Below are 18,502 nucleotides of genomic sequence, written 5' to 3' on the forward strand. Positions count from 1 at the left end.
GCTGATCTCCTTTAGAATGGACTGGTTGGATCTCCTTGCAGTTCAAGGGACTCTCAAGAGTCTTCTCCAACACCACAGTTCAAAAGCATCAATTCTTCGGCGCTCAGCGTTCTTCACAGTCCAACTCTCAGATCCATACATGGCCACTGGAAAAACCATAGCCTTGACGAGACGGACCTTTGTTGGCAAAGTAATGTCTCTGCTTTTGAATATGCTATCTAGGTTGGTCATAACTTTGCTTCCAAGGAGTAAGCGTCTTTTAATTTCATACCTGAGTCACCATCTGCAGTGACTTGGGGGCCCAAAAAATAAAGTCTGACACTGTTTCCACTGTTGCCCCATCTATTTCCCATGAAGTGATGGGACCAGTTGCCATGATCTTCGTTTTCTGAATGTTGAGCTTTAAGCCAACTTTTTCACTCTCCACTTTCACTTTCATCAAGAGGCTTTTGAGTTCCTCTTCACTTTCTGCCATAAGGGTGGTGTCATCTGCATATCTGAGGTTATTGATATGTCTTCCAGCAATCTTGTTTCCAGCTTGTGCTTCTTCCAGCCCAGCGTTTCTCATGATGTACTCTGTATAGAAGTTAAATAAGCAAGGTGACAGTATACAACCTTGACATACTCCTTTTCCTATTTGGAACCAGGCTATTGTTCCATGTCCAATTCTAACTGTTGCTTCCTGACCTGTATATAGGTTTCTCAAGACGCACGTCAGGTGGTCTGGTATTCCCATCTCTCAAAGAATTTTCCACAGTTTATTGTGATCCACACAGTCAAAGGCTTTGACATAGTCAGTAAAGCAGAAATAGATGTTTTTCTGGAACTCTCTTGCTTTTTCCATGATCCAGCAGATGTTGGCAATTTGATCTCTGGTTCCTCTGCCTTTTTAAAACCAGCTTGAACATTTGGAAGTTCACGGTTCACATATTGCTGAAGACTGGCTTGGAGAATTTTAAGCATTACTTTACTAGCATGTGAGATGAGTGCAATTTTGTGGTAGTTTGAGCATTCTTTGACATTGCCTTTCTTTGAGATTGGAATGAAAAATGACCTTTTCCAGTCCTGTGGCCACTACTGAGTTTTCCAAATTTGCTGGCATATTGAGTGCAGCACTTTCACAGCATCATCTTTCAGGATTGGAAATAGCTCAACTGGAATTCCATCACCTCCACTAGCTTTGTTCGTAGTGATGCTTTCTAAGGCCCACTTGACTTTACATTCCAGGATGTCTGGCTCTAGGTGAGTGATCATACCATTGTGATTATCTTGGTCATGAAGATCTTTTTTGTACAGTTCTTCTGTGTATTCTTGCCACCTCTGCTTAACATCTTCTGCTTCTATTAGGTCCATACCATTTCTGTCCTTTATCGAGCCCATCTTTGCATGAAATGTTCCCTTGGTATCTAATTTTCTTGAAGAGATCTCTAGTCTTTTCTGTGTCTTCTTATCATTAGTTTTAAGGTGTTCATCCTGCTGGAGCCCTCATTCATTCCTCTAGCAACTGCAGTGTGGTGGAGGAGGTGAAGTTTGAGTTGTAAATGTGTGGGCTTTTCCGGACAACAAAATACATTGTTCTCATCCTATTAATTTAAGTTTATGACTTTCATTAAAGCTGTCAGTATGTTCTAGATTGAGGTCATTTTAAAGGGTGCACTTTCCATGAAATGCCACATTTTAAAGTTAATTTTTATTTGAGTAAATGGCAACCCACTCCAGTGTTCTTGCCTGGAGAATACCAGGGACGAGGGAGCCTGGTGGACTGCTGTCTTTGGGGTCGCACAGAGTCGGACGTGACTGAAGTGACTTAGCAGCAGCAGCTCCATGAAATGACACATTTTAAAGTTAATTTTTATTGGAGTACAGTTTACTTACAATGTCGTGTTTGTTTCTGTTGTATTACATAGTAGATCAGTTATACATACCCATGTATCCACTATTTTTTAGATTTTATTCCCATATAGTTTATTACAGATTTCTGTAGTGAATCAAGTTCTCTATGCTATCAAATGGGTCCTTATTATCTATTTTTACCTTTAGCAGTGTGTAAATGTCAATCTCAATCTCCTAGTTTATCCCTCCCCAGCTTACCCTCTGGTAACCATAAATTTGCTTTCTATATTTGTAACTCTGTTTCTACTTTGTAGATAACTTCATTAGTAAACTTTTAAAAATCTCACATATAAGCAATATCTTATGATTCTTGTCTTTCTTTAACTGACTCTCTTTACTCAGTATGACAATTTCTAAGTCCGTTTATGTTGCTCCAAATAACTCTGCCACAAATTGTAGGAAAAATGCAAATGTTTTAAGATATTTTCTGTTGTTTATGATACCATCTTATCCCAAGCTATACGATTCCTGGGAATATTTTTAGAAATTGTATTCCCTTTCAAATTATCCTGTGTTACTTTTGTTCACAAGCCCTATTTTTTTTCTTTGTTTTTTCTTTCTTTTGACTTAAAGAAATGCAAATTCTCTACAAAGTCATTTTGTTATAATTGTTATAATTGTCTGAGTTATAATTGTCTCTTCTCTCTGATGAATCCTTTGACATTTTCCAACAATGGAGGAAGTGAGAACTACGATTCACAGCCTGTGTGGTTCCCCACCCCTTCCCAATTCCATCATCTCTTGCAGGACTTTCCCTGTGGTCACTTTACCTCTCACCACATTGTGCTTGTTATATAGTGACAGAGAAGTGAGCATATGAGCCTCAAAGTGAGTATTACTGTAGTCAGGTTCTGGGAGCCCTCATTCCTGGTTGGTTTGTATCTTGGGTGTCTGAGCTAGAATCTGTCAGTAGGAAAGGAATAGAATAGCTCCTGACCTTCTTTAAGACCAGCAGGCTTGTCCTGCCTTCAGTACTAAGGCATATATTAATGAGCTTTTGATAATTTTGCTCAATCATACCCATTCACCTTACATTTCATTGAAATGTCTCCACTATTCTGTCCACACAATTTCTTAATCATTGGGTTCTAGATGGGTTTTTCCCCCTATTTGTTTTGTGAAAATATATGCATTTTCCTCTTTCCAAGTCACTGTGAATACTTTAGTGACAAGTTAGGAGAAATAACAAAAAGACTAGCCACTCCAAATGCATTTTTAAATGAAAAATTCAAAGCAATAAGTACATTTTCGAAGATAGTTTTCTGTAAAAATTTCAGTAAATAAAAGACATCTTAACTAACACAGAAAGAAATATCTCTGAGAATAACTGTGTACAGATGCTACCTTAAGCCAATAGACAGGGAAGGCTTTTGGAGGAAGTTATCTTCTGGATTTTAATATTCCAGATGTTGATATGTTTTTCTCCACTGCTTCTTCTGATTTTCATTTCCCCTCTGTAATATGCCGTGAGCTATTCTGCATTTTCAGTGCTTTTTTAGAAGAGAAGGGGGGTGGCTCCTCTTCACGCTTTGGAGATGAATGATATCATCAGTCATCAAAAATTCACATGGATCATTACTGCATTCACATTAATTTATGCTCAATTAACACACTTAGAATCAGTTTTCTGTGGCATTGAGCCAATTGGCTTTATAGCTTCTGGCTCTGAAAGGTTCATTTTGCTTCTGTTCACTGGTAATACAATGAGCTACAGTCCTCATCCCTGTTATTAAAGTCTTCAGGTCTTTGTATTTGTGCATAAATTGAACAAGGCCAGCGAGGGGGTGGAAAGGCTGTGACTGAGTTCCTGGCTGAGAGCCCTAGTCTTGCATATTGGCAGCTGGCTTCCACACAGATGTGGGGAGCCACACCTGAGTAGCAGGTCATGGTGATATGTCATGAAATGGTCACCAGGAAGAGGACTCTGTTAGATTCAGAGGGACAGGAGAGCAGTCTTTCTACCCTTGAATCCCCGAGTTTTTCTGTGAGGACTGAGGCAGTCGGCAGGGCTTGCTTTCCTATAGTGCAGATTAACAGGAAGAGAACTCCTTTAATTTCCAGACCTTCTGGAAATAACCCTTTAAGGACAGCTAACCATGGGAGAATGTGCAATTCAAAATTGGAATCTCTGTCCATGGAATTCTCCAGGCAGGAGTATTGGAGTGGGTTTCCATTTCATTCTCTAGGGTATCTTCCCAACCCAAGGATTAAATCTGGGTCTCCTGCATTGCAGGCAGATTCTTTACCATTTGAGCCACCAGAGAAGCACACATTTTTTACTGTTCTATTTAATAACTGAAGACATTTATTTAATAGTTTTTCTTATTAAGATATATATTTCTTTTTATTCTTTTTTGTTAATTCATGCTAGGAGGATTTCAATAAGAGTTTATTTAGGGAAATGTAATTTAGACATGTATTAACTACTTATTTGTAGTAATTTACTTAGAATAGGATAATCAGGAAAAAAAGGGAGCGAGGCTAAAGGTCTTAGCAAGAATCATACCTCTTATTATTATTCTTTCTGTCATTTATCTGTCACCTATCAACGTCTCCTCTGATGTAAAACCCACATTCTTTAACAGTGGTTCTTTCAAACATACTCTTTATGTTAGGGATATAATTCCCAGATCTGAAAACTGGGAAGGAGGAGACAGGCTTTGAGAATGCCTTCAGCAAAATTGCTGGGTGGGCTAGTCAACAGAATAGTGAATATCTATCAGAAAGATTTGGAGAAATTTTGATCATCTTGTGTTCCAGGTTCAAACCCAGATAAGCAATCTTGAAGGAATGGGATGCAAAGAAAAAAAAAAAAAAAAAAAAACACAACTACCATTCATTTCATGCTTGCCTTAGTGCAAGGCATTATTGTATGTGCCTTGTATCTCACATCAGCCTCAGTAAAATATGACATGAGTACTGTATTATTCCTGGGCTTCCCAGGTGGCTCAGTGGTAAACAATCTGCCTGATGATGCAGGAGATGAAACAGACTCAGGATTGATCCCTTGGTTGGGAAGATCCCCTGGAGGAGGAAATGGCAATGTACTCCAGTATTCTAGGCTAGGAAACCCCATGGACAGAGGAGCCTGGCAGGCTACAGTCCATGGGGTCATAAAGAGTCAGACATGACTGAACACACACGGTATCATCCCTCTTGCAGATGAGTAAGTGAAGGCACAGAGGTAAGGAACATGTCTTGGACCACAAAGTTAGTCATGACATGCAGGCATACAGGCCTCCAGGTATCAATCTAGAGTCTTCTCATTATCCAGGGCTACATAGCCTCCAGGAAAAAGGAGTCAGAAGCTTTGGTGAGGGTGTGTGGGTGGTGGGGAGAAAGTTGGCTAAAGCTGGGTCAAGATGCCTTAAGTTCAGGAGTACTTTGAATGAAATAAGAGCAAAATTACCTACTGAGACCAGTAGACTGTACAAGCCATTCATTTTTCTCCAACAAAGAATCCAAGAGGCATATTGCAGAAATGCATGACTCTTCTCTGCAATAGCAAACCAAAAATTACAGCTATAGTAACCAAATATCCCAACCATCCCAGTGATTAACAAGATTCCCTCACTCATACTGACTGGCAGAATCCACATAAATGAAGGGGAAAAAAGGAAGGTGTATGCTGAAAAGTCAGTAAGCAGAAATGGAAAGGGTTAGAGGAAACTGAAGAATATGGAGGGTAAACGTACAAAATAACCTGGAAAAACAGTGATCAGGTAAAAGCAGTGAAGAGAATAAAGCAATAATATCTTTATAGAATCATGCCAGAAATTTATTTTAATTTGCTAAATACCAAAACATTTATCAAGTGTTTCTTTTGTGTTAGATGCTTCTAGGCTTAGAACTGGCAATAAATATATGAATGTATAATCCTTATTCTCAAAAATGAATTCATAATCTAGTGGTTGATAGGCAAAAATAACTAAATTTGGAAAATGGAGAGCAGGGACTTTTGAGAGTCCAAGGAAGTATTCCAAATATTAATGATACTTGGAAGATTAACAATGGCATAGATCCAAATGTAGTTTCTCCCTGTCTATTTCCAAGGCTTTTGTTCTTAATCCATGACAGAACACTGAAGCTCAGCAAAAAAGTGACATGAAGTTTCAAACTGAAATAGATGCTTGACAAGGTAGTGTTTTTGCTTGACCTGTGTACCTGCAGCCAACAATACAACATGGCTTATTATTCGGGTTTATTTTTTCAGGAACTAGGCTCTTTTGAATACCCTTGTGTGTGTGTGTTTCTCACTCAGGCATGTCCAACTTTTTGTGACCCCATGGAGTGCAGCCCACCAGGCTCTTCTGCCCATGGAATTCTCCAGTCAAGAATACAGGAGTGGGTTGCCATTCCCTTCTCCAGGGGATCTTCCTGACCCAGGGATTGAACCTGGGTCTTTTGCATTGCAGGCAGATTTTTACTTTCTGTAGGGCTACCAAGGAGGACCTGATAGCTGTAGGCACTGAGACAATTGTTATTTTGATGGGTACAGTATTGAGAAAACCATGCAACAGCACCCTTGCAAACCGAGGAGGAGTGATTTTAGAAACCGAAGTCATCAGCAAGAATTTTTCAAATACAAATTTTAACTTTAAAAACTAATAATCACTAACCGTTCAAAAAATTTTGTGAATATAAAAATCAGTCAAGAAGTACTTAAAGCATAAAAGAAGCGTTAGATTCTAATGAACTATCACTATAAAATTGTATATTGTGCTTTTAATACAACTATTAATTTCATGGTGGGACCTCTCTGTTAGCTAAGGGTCCCTGTGAGCCTTGCCCGGTATTTAATTTTGTGGGCCAAATATGGGATAGTACAGCAGACTCACAGGTACTATTTTCTTTTTTAAGGTCCAAAACAGAGCTAAAATATTTTCTTCTGCAAAGCGAATTACTTACATTTTTAAAAAAGAGGCAGCCTCGGGAAAGATTATTCTAGATCTACATAAGACAAATAACCCACATAGCACTGGTTACCTAATTTGTGATCTGGAAATTAATTTGGGCATAAAATACATTTAAGTCTGTATTATTGGGTCTTAGTGAGCTTTTAAAGGTAGTTTTAACATCATTTTTTAAAAAATAAAATCAAAGAAATGCAAGTTTGTAGACCTGCTAAATCACTTAGGATCTTCCAAGTAAAAATCTCTTCCTGCTAGAGCAAAAATGGCTGAAGTGAATTCCTTTGTCAGCAAATAGTGTTGCAAGATAAAAAGAATATGCTGTAGAAAAAGAAACAATTAGGACAAGTTATTCATTCTGGGAGGTGTTCTGTAAGGCTGATAAAGTACCAGATGTTTCTAACACATCACAGCTTATGATATTTGCTAAACTCTATTTCTTGGTGTTATAATATATGCACTGTTTTTTTTTTCCTGAACCAATAAAGGAAGCATAACAGAGAGGATGTGTTTTTCAAAAAATAAATGGCTTCCTTTGTAAAAGTAATGTTTTATGGGAAAACAATGCAAATGTAATCACTGATGAAAATTTGAGAGGCGCAGTACAAAAGTGAGTCTCATCCATCACATCATTCATTGGCATATGATTGTGACAAGATGTTGAAACCAGAAGTGCATAAAGTATTACAGATATCATCGAAGCAGTTAATTTTATTAAAACAAGAGCTTTTTCAAAACAGAAAAGAAATTGAACAATAGTTTGCAATAAAACTTGGAGTTTTCAAGAAACTCTTTTGTATCCAAATATTTACTCATTGCCATCTGGCAAGGAACTCTATAGGGTTGATAAACTTAAATAATAGGATATGCTAGCTAGCTTAACACTTCAGAATATAAACATACTTTATCTATCCCTTTATACCAAAAATGCCATTTGATCAATGTTTGACAAAAATCTCCTTTTGGTATATAACTCTTGATAAGTAGAATTTAGAAAAGTTTTTGTTAGTATTCAGGTACTTGATATTGAAACCAAAATCAGTATGATTTTGTAAACAGAAAAAAAAATCAGATATCCATGGTTCAAATACATGGAAACAAAGTTTTCTAAATTACTTGAACATCAGGCATTTTTAGATCTTCCAAATAAGCACTACAGTGAATTTTAAATTATTCATTTGTAGAAAAACTACATCAAAGAAGATGAAAATCAATCAGCCATATTTCAACAAAGGGTTTTATATCATCATATCAATATTCACTACAGTCTACAGTTCATTCATTTCACTTGAATTAATATTTTTGTAAGACTACTCTCTCAGTTATGATGGTTATTAAACTAATGAACAAAATAAACCAAACTTAAAACCAGACTTCCAAGTCACTCAGTTCAGTTCAGTCGCTTAATTCAGTTCAGTCGCTCAGTCGTATCTGACTCTTTGCAACCCCATTGACTGCAGCACGCCAGGCCTCCCTGTCCATCACCAACTCCTGGAGTTTACTCAAACTTATGTCTATTGAGTCAGTGATGCCATCCAACTGTCTCATCCTCTGTCATCCCCTTCTTCTCCCATCTTCAGTCTTTCCCAGCATCAGGGTCTTTTCAAATGAGTCAACCCTTTGCATCAGGTGATCAAAGTATTGGAGTTTCAGCTTCAACATCAGTCCTTCCAATGAACATTCAGGACTGAGTTCTTCTAGGATGGACTGGTTGGATCTCCTTGCAGTCCAAGGGACCCTAAAGAGTCTTCTCCAACACCACAGTTCCAAGTCACTATATGCTCTATTAAAAAGAAACCAACACTTAAACATAATTAAGAATATTTTTTCTAACAATTACAAAATTGTGTTATGAGGGCTTCCCTCGTGGCTCAGATGGTAGAGAATCTGCCTGCAATGCAGGAGACTCAGGTTTGATCCCTGGATCAGGAAGATCCCCTAGAGAAAGGAATGGCTACCCACTCTAGTGTTCTTGCCTAGAGCATCCCATGGACAGAGAAGCCTGATGGGACACAGTCTATGGGGCTGCACACTATGGGGTCGCAAGGAGTTGGACACCACTGAATGACTAAGCACGCATGTACATGCACACGAGCAAAACTAATATGAAACAGAATTTGGTGTTAATGTTATGTATTTCATCTCTGTATTATTCAGTATAATCTACTTTTCGTCTAAGTTTTGAAGTACTTATGAGATGTTATTACAGTAAAATATTTCATATAACTAGCAAGAAAGTGCACAGTTGTTGAAAGTACAGGTGATTTTTAACAAAATTTGGAGACCTAAGCAAAATGATAGCATCGTGCCCTTTTGGGATATGAGAATCTTATATGCCTGTTGTATCATTTAAAACTACTTAATTGTCACAACCTTGTGGAGAATATCAATATTAAAATATAACATAAGATAGTTAATAATAGCATTGTCAATGTAGTATTGCAATTATGGTAATAAGTATTAGTCAGATTGGATTCAAGAACAACTGGAATTTCCAGGACTAATTTGCCCTTCACACTTGAGCCACTTACATCACCTTTATGAGCATTAGTTTCCACACCTACAAAATGTCAATAATGGCATTTAATGTTCTGCATGGTGTGGGAAATTGAGTGTGATAATCTATGTATGGCTTTTTATTACTGTTTATTAAATAGTAGCTTTTAAATTGCTTAATGATTAGCTATTATAATAAATTACTAAAGCAAAAACAATGCAATTTTTTTTAATATACCATTATGTGATTCTAGAACCTGTTGAGAATTTTATAAATGAATCAATATCCCAGTAATTTGTTTTTAATAGATCTAACAATAAAACATTCACTATTTTAGCAATAAAAATGTAAGTATATATATTTATACACATCTTGTACCTCCATGTACATTGAAAAGAATAAGAAGTTTGTCATTTTTTTCCTCCTAAAATCAGATTTACCAGACTTCCCTGGTACCTCAGCTGGTAGAGAATCTGCCTATAATGCAGGAGACCTGGGTTCGATTCCTGGTTTGGGAAGATACCCTGGAGAAAGGCATGGCAACCCACTCCAGTATTCTTGCCTGGAGAACCCCATGGACAGAGGAGCCTGGTGGGCTACAGTCCATTGGGTTGCAAAAGGTGGACACGACTGAGCAACTAAACAACACGTTCACATCGGTAGTCCGATAAGACTGCACAACTAATACACACACAACTCTTCTTGGTCTGTAGTGAGGCCAACTCTTCCAAAGTCCTTCCATTGAGAGCCTTTCAGGAAAGCAAGAAGGAAAGTGATAAGTTGATTAGTATAGTTTGATTATTCTTTTATTTGAAAACAAAATCACTTATTGCTGAAACTATTTGCTTTGGGCTACTTGGCCACGATTTGTAGATAGACACTGATGATGGGCATATCATTTTTACATACAAAGTTTTATGAGCTCAATATATGATCCAAAGTAGATGTGATGAATACAGGGATGAATAACACTGAAAACCTTGTAAGTTCCTTCTTGGCAAATAATGATCCATGCCGGGATTCTAAAAGTATTAAAAAACTAAAAAAAATTTAGTGGGACTTGTAACTAAGAGAAGCAATTTTATGTGTTCAATTTTGTGCCATCTTTAAATGCAAATTGTTGTTAAACTGAAGGTCATCACACTTGATGGCACCTCACTGTGATTAACTCTGCACTGTCTCAGCAGCCCCCTTGTCTGTTTTCTTCAACTGTCACACAGTGGGTGACTTCTGTTTGGCCTACCATTTGCTAATTATTGGCAAATTCTCCTTCTAATACTAACATTTCCCCCACAATGGAAACTACACAGTGAAAACAATGTTTCTCTATCCATCATAATGCTCTGAATTGTCAACAATGGATTCAAAGAAAAATGTCCCCTTTTCATTGAATCAAGTGATCATATGGATTGCTTCATTTGAAAATCCCATTAATACAGGGAGGAAACATGTAGTATCTAATGAATCAGAAGTAAGTAGTTTGAAAAGTGTGTTTGATAAGAATAATAATCAGTATTGAAAAGCATCAAAGATATTCTGGATAAGATTAATAAGGATAGGAAAAGAGGGAAATTTAGCAGAAATATAAATGGAGAGAGCTGAGAGTGAGTAATATGTCTACCTGGTTGGAATCAAAACAGAGATTCCAACCAGCATATTTCATTAAATATCCAAAGAGACTGTTGTTAAAGATAAGACCAGAGTTCCATCAGAGCAAACAGTCCTTTGATGTTCTCTCTTCTCCTTTATCCTTCTTTAAAGTTCTACTTCTTGTTTCCAAATAAAGAGCCAGGGAAGAGTGGAAGAAGTTTGCCTCCTGCATCAGCTTCTCCTGCTGGAAGTTCACAATATTGACAACAATATATTGATCACAGTATTGACAATATACTCATCTACACTGAAGCTTTTCTTTATCTACTTCTTTCTTAGTCCTATGAAGAAATACGTACTGGTCCTTCCAGTGCTAATCATTGAATGTCTCCTCATTCCCTCCAGGCTCTTGTCATTACCCTTTCCAGGATCTTCAACTTGTTTTTCACTGATTCCTTCATTGTATAAACATCTCAAGTAACTCCTGCTATAAATGTTGCTCTAAAAAACAGAGGGAACCTCCCTTGACTTATGTTCCCAAATAGGTATATAAGACTCATTGATTTGTTCCATTGTTCTACAGATTTTGAGGGGGAGCAGTGCATGTATTATGTGTGTTCTGAAGTCTAAAATTATAGAAATGTGGAGAAATAGACATGCAAATAATGAAAGAAAATGATAGCTAATCAGGGGTCATAGAATGATAAATGGAAGGTAAAAGATAGGATAGATGTTGACTTAAAGGTCAATTTTAGATTGGAACAATTTGTGAAGATTCCTTTGAAAGGAATAATGTTTAAACTGAGAATTGAATGCTAAGAAATATTGTGCTGCATGATAATCTGGGTCCGAGTGCTCTGGATACTCACTAGCTCCACAATAAGTGTGAAGACCTCAAACAAGGCTGAAATTTGATATATTTGAAAAACAGAAGTAAGTCCAGCATGAATGACAGACATATACAAGTGGAACGGGAGAAAAGTCAGCTTGCTGAGCAGAAGCCAGATCATAGAGGCCTTTGTAGACCAAGGTGAGGAGTGTTGATTTTACTTACAATTGGGAAGACATGGGATGGTTTTAAAGAGGGGAGTCAAATAATATAATTAGCTTTTTGGCCTTACTTGGATGTTTTGTGTTGATGGATGCCAAGGAACAAATAATAGAAGCAAGATCAATTAGGAAACTATACAGCTTGTTAGGAAACTAGAGTTAATATTAAACTAGGAGTACATCATGGGAAACGCTGGACTGGAAGAAACACAAGCTGGAATCAAGATTGCCAGGACAAGTAGCAATAACCTCAGATTTGCAGATGACACCACCCTTACGGCAGAAAGTGAAGAGGAACTCAAAAGCCTCTTGATGAAAGTGAAAGTGGGGAGTTAAAAAGTTGGCTTAAAGCTCAACATTCAGAAAACGAAGATCATGGCATCTGGTCCCATCACTTCATGGGAAATAGATGGGGAAACAGTGGAAACAGTGTCAGACTTTATTTTGGGGGGCTCAAAATCACTGCAGATGGTGACTGCAGCCATGAAATTAAAAGATGCTTACTCCTTGGAAGGAAAGTTATGACCAACATAGATAGCATATTCAAAAGCAGAGACATTACTTTGCCAACAAAGGTCCATCTAGTCAAGGCTGTGATTTTTTCCTGTGGTCATGTATGGATGTGAGAGTTGGACTGTGAAGAAGGCTGAGCGCCGAAGAATTGATGCTCTTGAACTGTGGTGTTGGAGAAGACTCTTGAGAGTCCCTTGGACTGCAAGGAGATCCAACCAGTCCATTCTGAAGGAGATCAGCCCTGGGTGTTCATTGGAAGGACTGATGCTAAAGCTGAAACTCCAGTACTTTGGCCACCTCATGCGAAGAGCTGACTCATTGGAAAAGACTCTGATGCTGGGAGGGATTGGGGGCAGGAGGAGAAGGGGATGACAGAGGATGAGATGGCTGAATGGCATCACTGACTCGATGGACGTGAGTCTGAGTGAACTCCAGGAGTTTGTGATGGATAGGGAGGCCTGGCATGCTGCGATGCATGGGGTTGCAAAGAGTTGGACATGACTGAGGGACTGAACTGAACTGACTGAGGGAGGTAATGAAATAAGTATAGAAAAGCAGGATTTAGACTGTGTTTTGGATTTAGAACTGACCTCTTGGAGTGTTGGAAATGAATTGTAGTGGTGATCTAGGAATAATTGTTAAGCTTTTGGCTTGAGTCAATAGGTACATGAGTCCATTTGTGACTGAGATGCAAAGATGCAGTAAGAAACAAAAGCAGGGAACTTAACACAGATTATGTTAAGTTTAAGGTAACTGGATATTTAGTTCTGAAATTTAAATGAATGGCCAGGGCAGGACTTATAAATTCAGAGTAAACATTTAAATATAAAGATATTGACATATATATACCCTACCATGTGTAAAATAGCTAGCTAATGGGAAGCTGCTGTATAAGACAGGGAGCCAAATCAGGCACTTTGTGATGACCTAGAGGGGTGGGAATAGGAGCAGGTAGGAGGGAGTCATAAGTCAAATGGCTTATGACTCATTCACATTGTTGTATGGCAGAAACTAACACAACATTGTAAAGCAATTACTCTCTTTCTGGAATATATAAAACTCTGTGGAAAGAAAATATCAACAGAGAAAATAAAGGGATCACAAAGCAGGGCATAATATGGGCTGAATATTTGTATCTCCCACCCCAAATTTACATGTTGAAGACCTCATGTGATAGTATTTGACAATGGAGCCTTTGAGAAGCAGATATGCCAGAAAGATGGCGCCCTCATGATTAAATTAGTCTCTTTATAAGAAAAGAAAGACAGAACTCTCTTTTCCTCTCTGCCATGTGAGGAAGCTAGGAAGAGATCTCTCAGAAGACCCTGACCAGCTGGCCCCTGATCTCAACTCCTAGCTTCTAGGATGGTGAGAAATTAATGTTTGTAGTTTAAGCCACTCAGTCTGTGGTTTTGTTACAGAGTTCAAGAAGGCTAAGACAGTGAACTCTCATATTTAAATGTCTAGCAGAGGAAGCAAAGCCAGAGATTGTAGGTGGCATGTGATGGGTACAAAAAAAAAAAAAAGAGCAGTGAGGAAGAAAGTGAAGAAAGCTATTATTCTTTAATGAAATTTTGCTGTGAAGGAGATAAAACACCTCAGTTTGTACACTCACTATCACAGGATCACTATCTCCAGTAGAACTGTTGCAGTCACCTCCCCAAAACAGTAAAGTGGCTCTTGCTAAGACTTCTAAATAGTCTTCAAATACATTACTTTTGTGATGCTAAATAACCAGGTTTTTCTCATATGTGATTCCTTAGGCTTGCTTTAGCCTCTTGAGTATGAACAAACTCACCAAGCCAAGCCACAAATTGGGGGGAAAAAAAAACTAGATAAAATATTTCCATTTAACCGAGCTGTGATATAAGAGCTGTTTTCCTCCTGAATTTAATGGAAATGCTTAAACTACTGGAAGATGGTTGATTACTACCTTTTCAGTATAATTTCATTCAATAATAATTTTAATTATAAAAATTGAATATTCACTATTCAAATTTGAAACTTAGAAAAAGGTTGAAATTTCCATGTATTTCAAGAACGTTAACCCCTAGAGAGCCAAAATCTAAATGATGTCCAATAAAGGTAGGCTCTGTGCTCAACAGTGCAGTTTTGAGCTTCTGCAAAAACTGTGAAACACTATATGTTTTAGTTGCAAATGTAGTACTAAATCTGTTCTTACTGTTGAAGATGTCTTAATTTTTCCAGGAATTGTTAGAATTTGGCCACATTTTTATAAAACTTCAGAGAGAGAAGTTTGGCAAGCCAGCACCTGTTGACTGATATAAGTCATTGCCAGTTGGAATAAAAATTGGCTTAGCTTACATAGTTCCTGTATGAAAGTAACCTTGTAGAACCCTACATGAGTATATTTTTATGTTAGTCAATACAGAATTTGTTAGTTTTCTTTTTTTTACTAAAGAATGAAATCCATATTAATTACTAGTATCTCTGTCTTTAAATGATAAATAAGTTTTGAGATTAAATAAACGTCTGGGGACACATCAAAATTTAAAGGATTTAATAAATATTACATTTCATGATAAAATAGCAATATTAAATTAACTCACCATCTTCTGTAAATGCTTGATGTGTATTCTAAGAAAAAGAACTTTTTAGATAGCAACATGAATTTTAAATGTAATAACCTGGTGTATGTGTTAAGTGTTCTTTAGACAGACCAGCTGAAAGACTGAGCACTTTTTTAGTGTTGTTTCAAATACATCACTAAAATAATTCTACTTAATAGGATACCTTTATTTTATAAAACGTCTATAAAATAGGATTAGGCCATTTTAAAAATAAAGATATACTTGTTAGTGATTGTGAAGCTTAGAAATTGTGCCTTTTACATAGTAGGAACTGAAAACCTAATGAAGTAAATTCTAGTTTAACTGGGATTTACTGAATTATTGCTGTACTATTGTTAATCCCTTTTACATTGGAAAAATGATAATTTTTGCCAATTATATCTGCATGTTATTCTTTAAGGAATTGAAGACCAAATGAAAGATTCTTTTGAGAACACTTAGTAAAAGAATAGGGATTCCCAGGTAAAGAATCTGCCTGCCAATGCAGGAGACGCAATAGATGAGGGTTTGATCCCTGGATCGGGAAGACCCCCTGGAATAGGAAATGGCAACCCACTCCAGTATTGTTGTCTGGAAAATCCCATGGACCTAGGAACCTGCCAGCCTACAGTCCAAGGGTCTGAAAAGAGTTGGACATGACTGAACAACTAGGCACATACAGTAAAAGAGTTAAAAATATCGGACTATAAAAGATGTCACACTGATTGTGATATTTTTATTAATAGTTGGAATTTTGCCTTCTTGCCCAATAGTTGGACATTCTCAGTTCAAGGGGTCTCAAATCAATAATTTGCGTTGATTCTGTGTGACACTTAGGATGGATCTTAAAAGAATTTAGATATATGAAAATATAGCAGCCTTCAAGTTAATCAAAGATTGCAAATTGTCTACAGCAAACAAATGCATTCAAATATCAGCATCCATATAAAAATGATATATTATTTGACTTAAATGAAATATTATTTTGTAAATATGAAACAAACAATGGAAGAATTATAATAAAACCAGCCACATATAATCAAATAAGTTGCAAAAATACACCAAAAAAATAGTAATTGTCTCTAGGGAGCAATTTGGGCTTCCCCAATGGCTCCAGAGGAAAAGAATCTGCCTGCAATGCAGGAGGCGTAAGAGATGTGACTTCGATCCCTGGGTCAGGAAGATCCCGTGGAGGAGAAAATGACGACCCACTCCAGTGTTCTTGCCTAGAAAATCCCGTGGACAGAGGAGCCTGATGGGCTACAGTCCCTAGGATCACAAAGAGTCAAACACAACTGAGCACGCACTCATGCTAGGTAACAGTTTAGCTCATGAATATAACTAGCAGATAAGTAACCTGCAGTTTAGCTGCTCTACTCAGTCCAGCCTCCAGAGTTCTGATCACAGTACTCAGCTGGATTCACCTAGTTCCAATATTCCTCATAAAAGATATAAGGAAATATTTTTTAACTCAGAATTTTATAAAGACACCAAAAATAATTGAAAAAATAAGACCATACCATGGAATAAGAAGTAGATAGTCATATTAAACATTGTATGCTAAGTTGCTTCAGTCATGTCCTACTCTTTGGGACTGCACAGGCTGCAGTCTGCCAGGCTTCTCTGTCCATGGAATTTTCCATGCAAGAATACTCGAGTGGATTGCCATTTCCTACTCCAGGGGATCTTCCCGACCCAGGGATTGAACCTGTATCTCTTACATCTCCTGCATTGGCAAGTGAGTTCTTTACCACTAGCACCATTAATCATTAAAAATCTGTAATACATTACACATAATATATAATGTTGTTCTACAGTTCATAACCATTCTCTAATTGCTAGGGAACTTGTAGAACTCTTAGCAACTTTAAAAAAAAGGGGTGAGTTGTAATAAAACACATTGTAAAAAATGTAGAGGCTTCAACACAAAAAGTGCTGTTTCTTTTTCACACTCAGGTCATAAGGGTGGGGACAGAATGGAGAGGTGGGCTCACTCTCTGCAATAACGCAAAAACCCAGCTCTTTCATCCTCTAAGGCCTCAGTTTTCCACTGTATTTTCTGGATGCAGCCAAGTGGCAGTTAGAAAATGGAGTACATATTTCCATCCAATTATATTAGGTAGAATTCACTCATATGGCCTTAGGCAACCACATATAAACCTGGAGAATGTAGGCTAGCTGTGTGCCAAGGAGGAAAAGTGTTTCATAGAGCCAAGGCATTTTCTCAGAGGTTGAAGATTTATAGCTTAAGTCAAATATGTAGGTCATCTTTTATTTTCTTATCTAATCACACACATTTTTCTCATCCTCTTACATGTGAATAAATGCTGTCCACTGTTCTTCCTTAAGATAGAAAACATTCCCACAGTTGTGTGTCTTTCATGTTGCTATCTTATTGCAGACCCTTCTCCTTTCTCATCAAGACTGATGAACCATCCACATAACTAATGATCTCCCTTTGAATGTCTTCCAGTGTTCTTCACATAGATTCCACATAGATTCCCAGTGATCTTTGAAAAAGCATATGTGATCCTGTCACTTCCTGCTTAAATCCTTAAATGGGAACCTTTCTCTATAACAAAAGTTTAAGCTGCTTAGCAGAGATTGTAATGACCTAAATTCTTGGCACGGTCTGACAAAGTCATAGTTGTTAGTGTCAAGGCTAGCATTATGACTGCAGAAAATTCCTCATTCTGGTTATACCATGTCCTAGGTGTTGAAATTTGGCAGGTTTTTCTGAAGCTGAAGTTTATATCATTTTTCTCAGAGGAATGATACATTCATGTGAATCATCCGTAATCTTGCCCGGTCTTAACTTCAAACAATGATGCCTGTTTGATAAAATATTAACTTTAGATAATATTGTTGGAACAGAGGCTTTAATATTTGGAGCTAAATAATACATGCCTGGATATTGAGTAAATTAGTAGTTTTAGGAGATACTATTCATTCTATACATAAAATGAAGTATACTAGTTTTATAATATAAAATAAAGTAATATAGTTAAAATGATTTTATATATTTAATATATTGATATGTGTACAGATCTGATATGATAATCACTCTTATCAGATCTTTCCAGAAATTAATGTTCACTGCCTTGCTCAAGAACCACCCCCCAGGCCCTCTGCTCCTCTTCCATTGCCTGTGTCATCCCCAAAGGCTGCGTTTCTACCAGTGTGAGTGTGTGCTAAGTCACTTCAGTCATTTCCGACTCTTTGTGACCCTATGGACTGTAGCCTGCCAGGCTCCTCTGTCCGTGGGATTCTCCAGGCAAGAATAATGGAGTGGGTTGCCATGTCCTTCTCCAGGACTTTCTACCAGCAATGATCTCTATTCTCAGTACTACTACTCTGGTTTTCTAGTAAGGAGGATATGGGCTTTTCCATGAATTATGTTGTACTCAGGGTAGGCAAAAACACGTTGATCTTTCCACACAGCCAAGTGAGATGAGATTGACATTTTCATTTGAATGGAA

At 37.5% G+C, this 18,502-nt stretch overlaps 1 protein-coding gene and 1 non-coding gene across 2 annotated transcripts in view; both read left to right on the forward strand.

The window, feature by feature from the left end:
* GPC5 (glypican 5) overlaps positions 1-18,502 on the forward strand; it is a 1,588,740-nt gene that overhangs the window by 1,188,494 nt on the left and 381,744 nt on the right. The gene's annotated exons all lie outside the window — the stretch shown is intronic.
* Positions 9,747-9,818, forward strand: TRNAY-AUA (transfer RNA tyrosine (anticodon AUA)). The gene has a single exon. It is a non-coding gene; the product is annotated as a tRNA-Tyr (tRNA).

This window comes from Bos indicus, chromosome 12 (assembly GCF_029378745.1).
Source record: "Bos indicus isolate NIAB-ARS_2022 breed Sahiwal x Tharparkar chromosome 12, NIAB-ARS_B.indTharparkar_mat_pri_1.0, whole genome shotgun sequence".
Taxonomy (NCBI): domain Eukaryota; kingdom Metazoa; phylum Chordata; class Mammalia; order Artiodactyla; family Bovidae; genus Bos; species Bos indicus.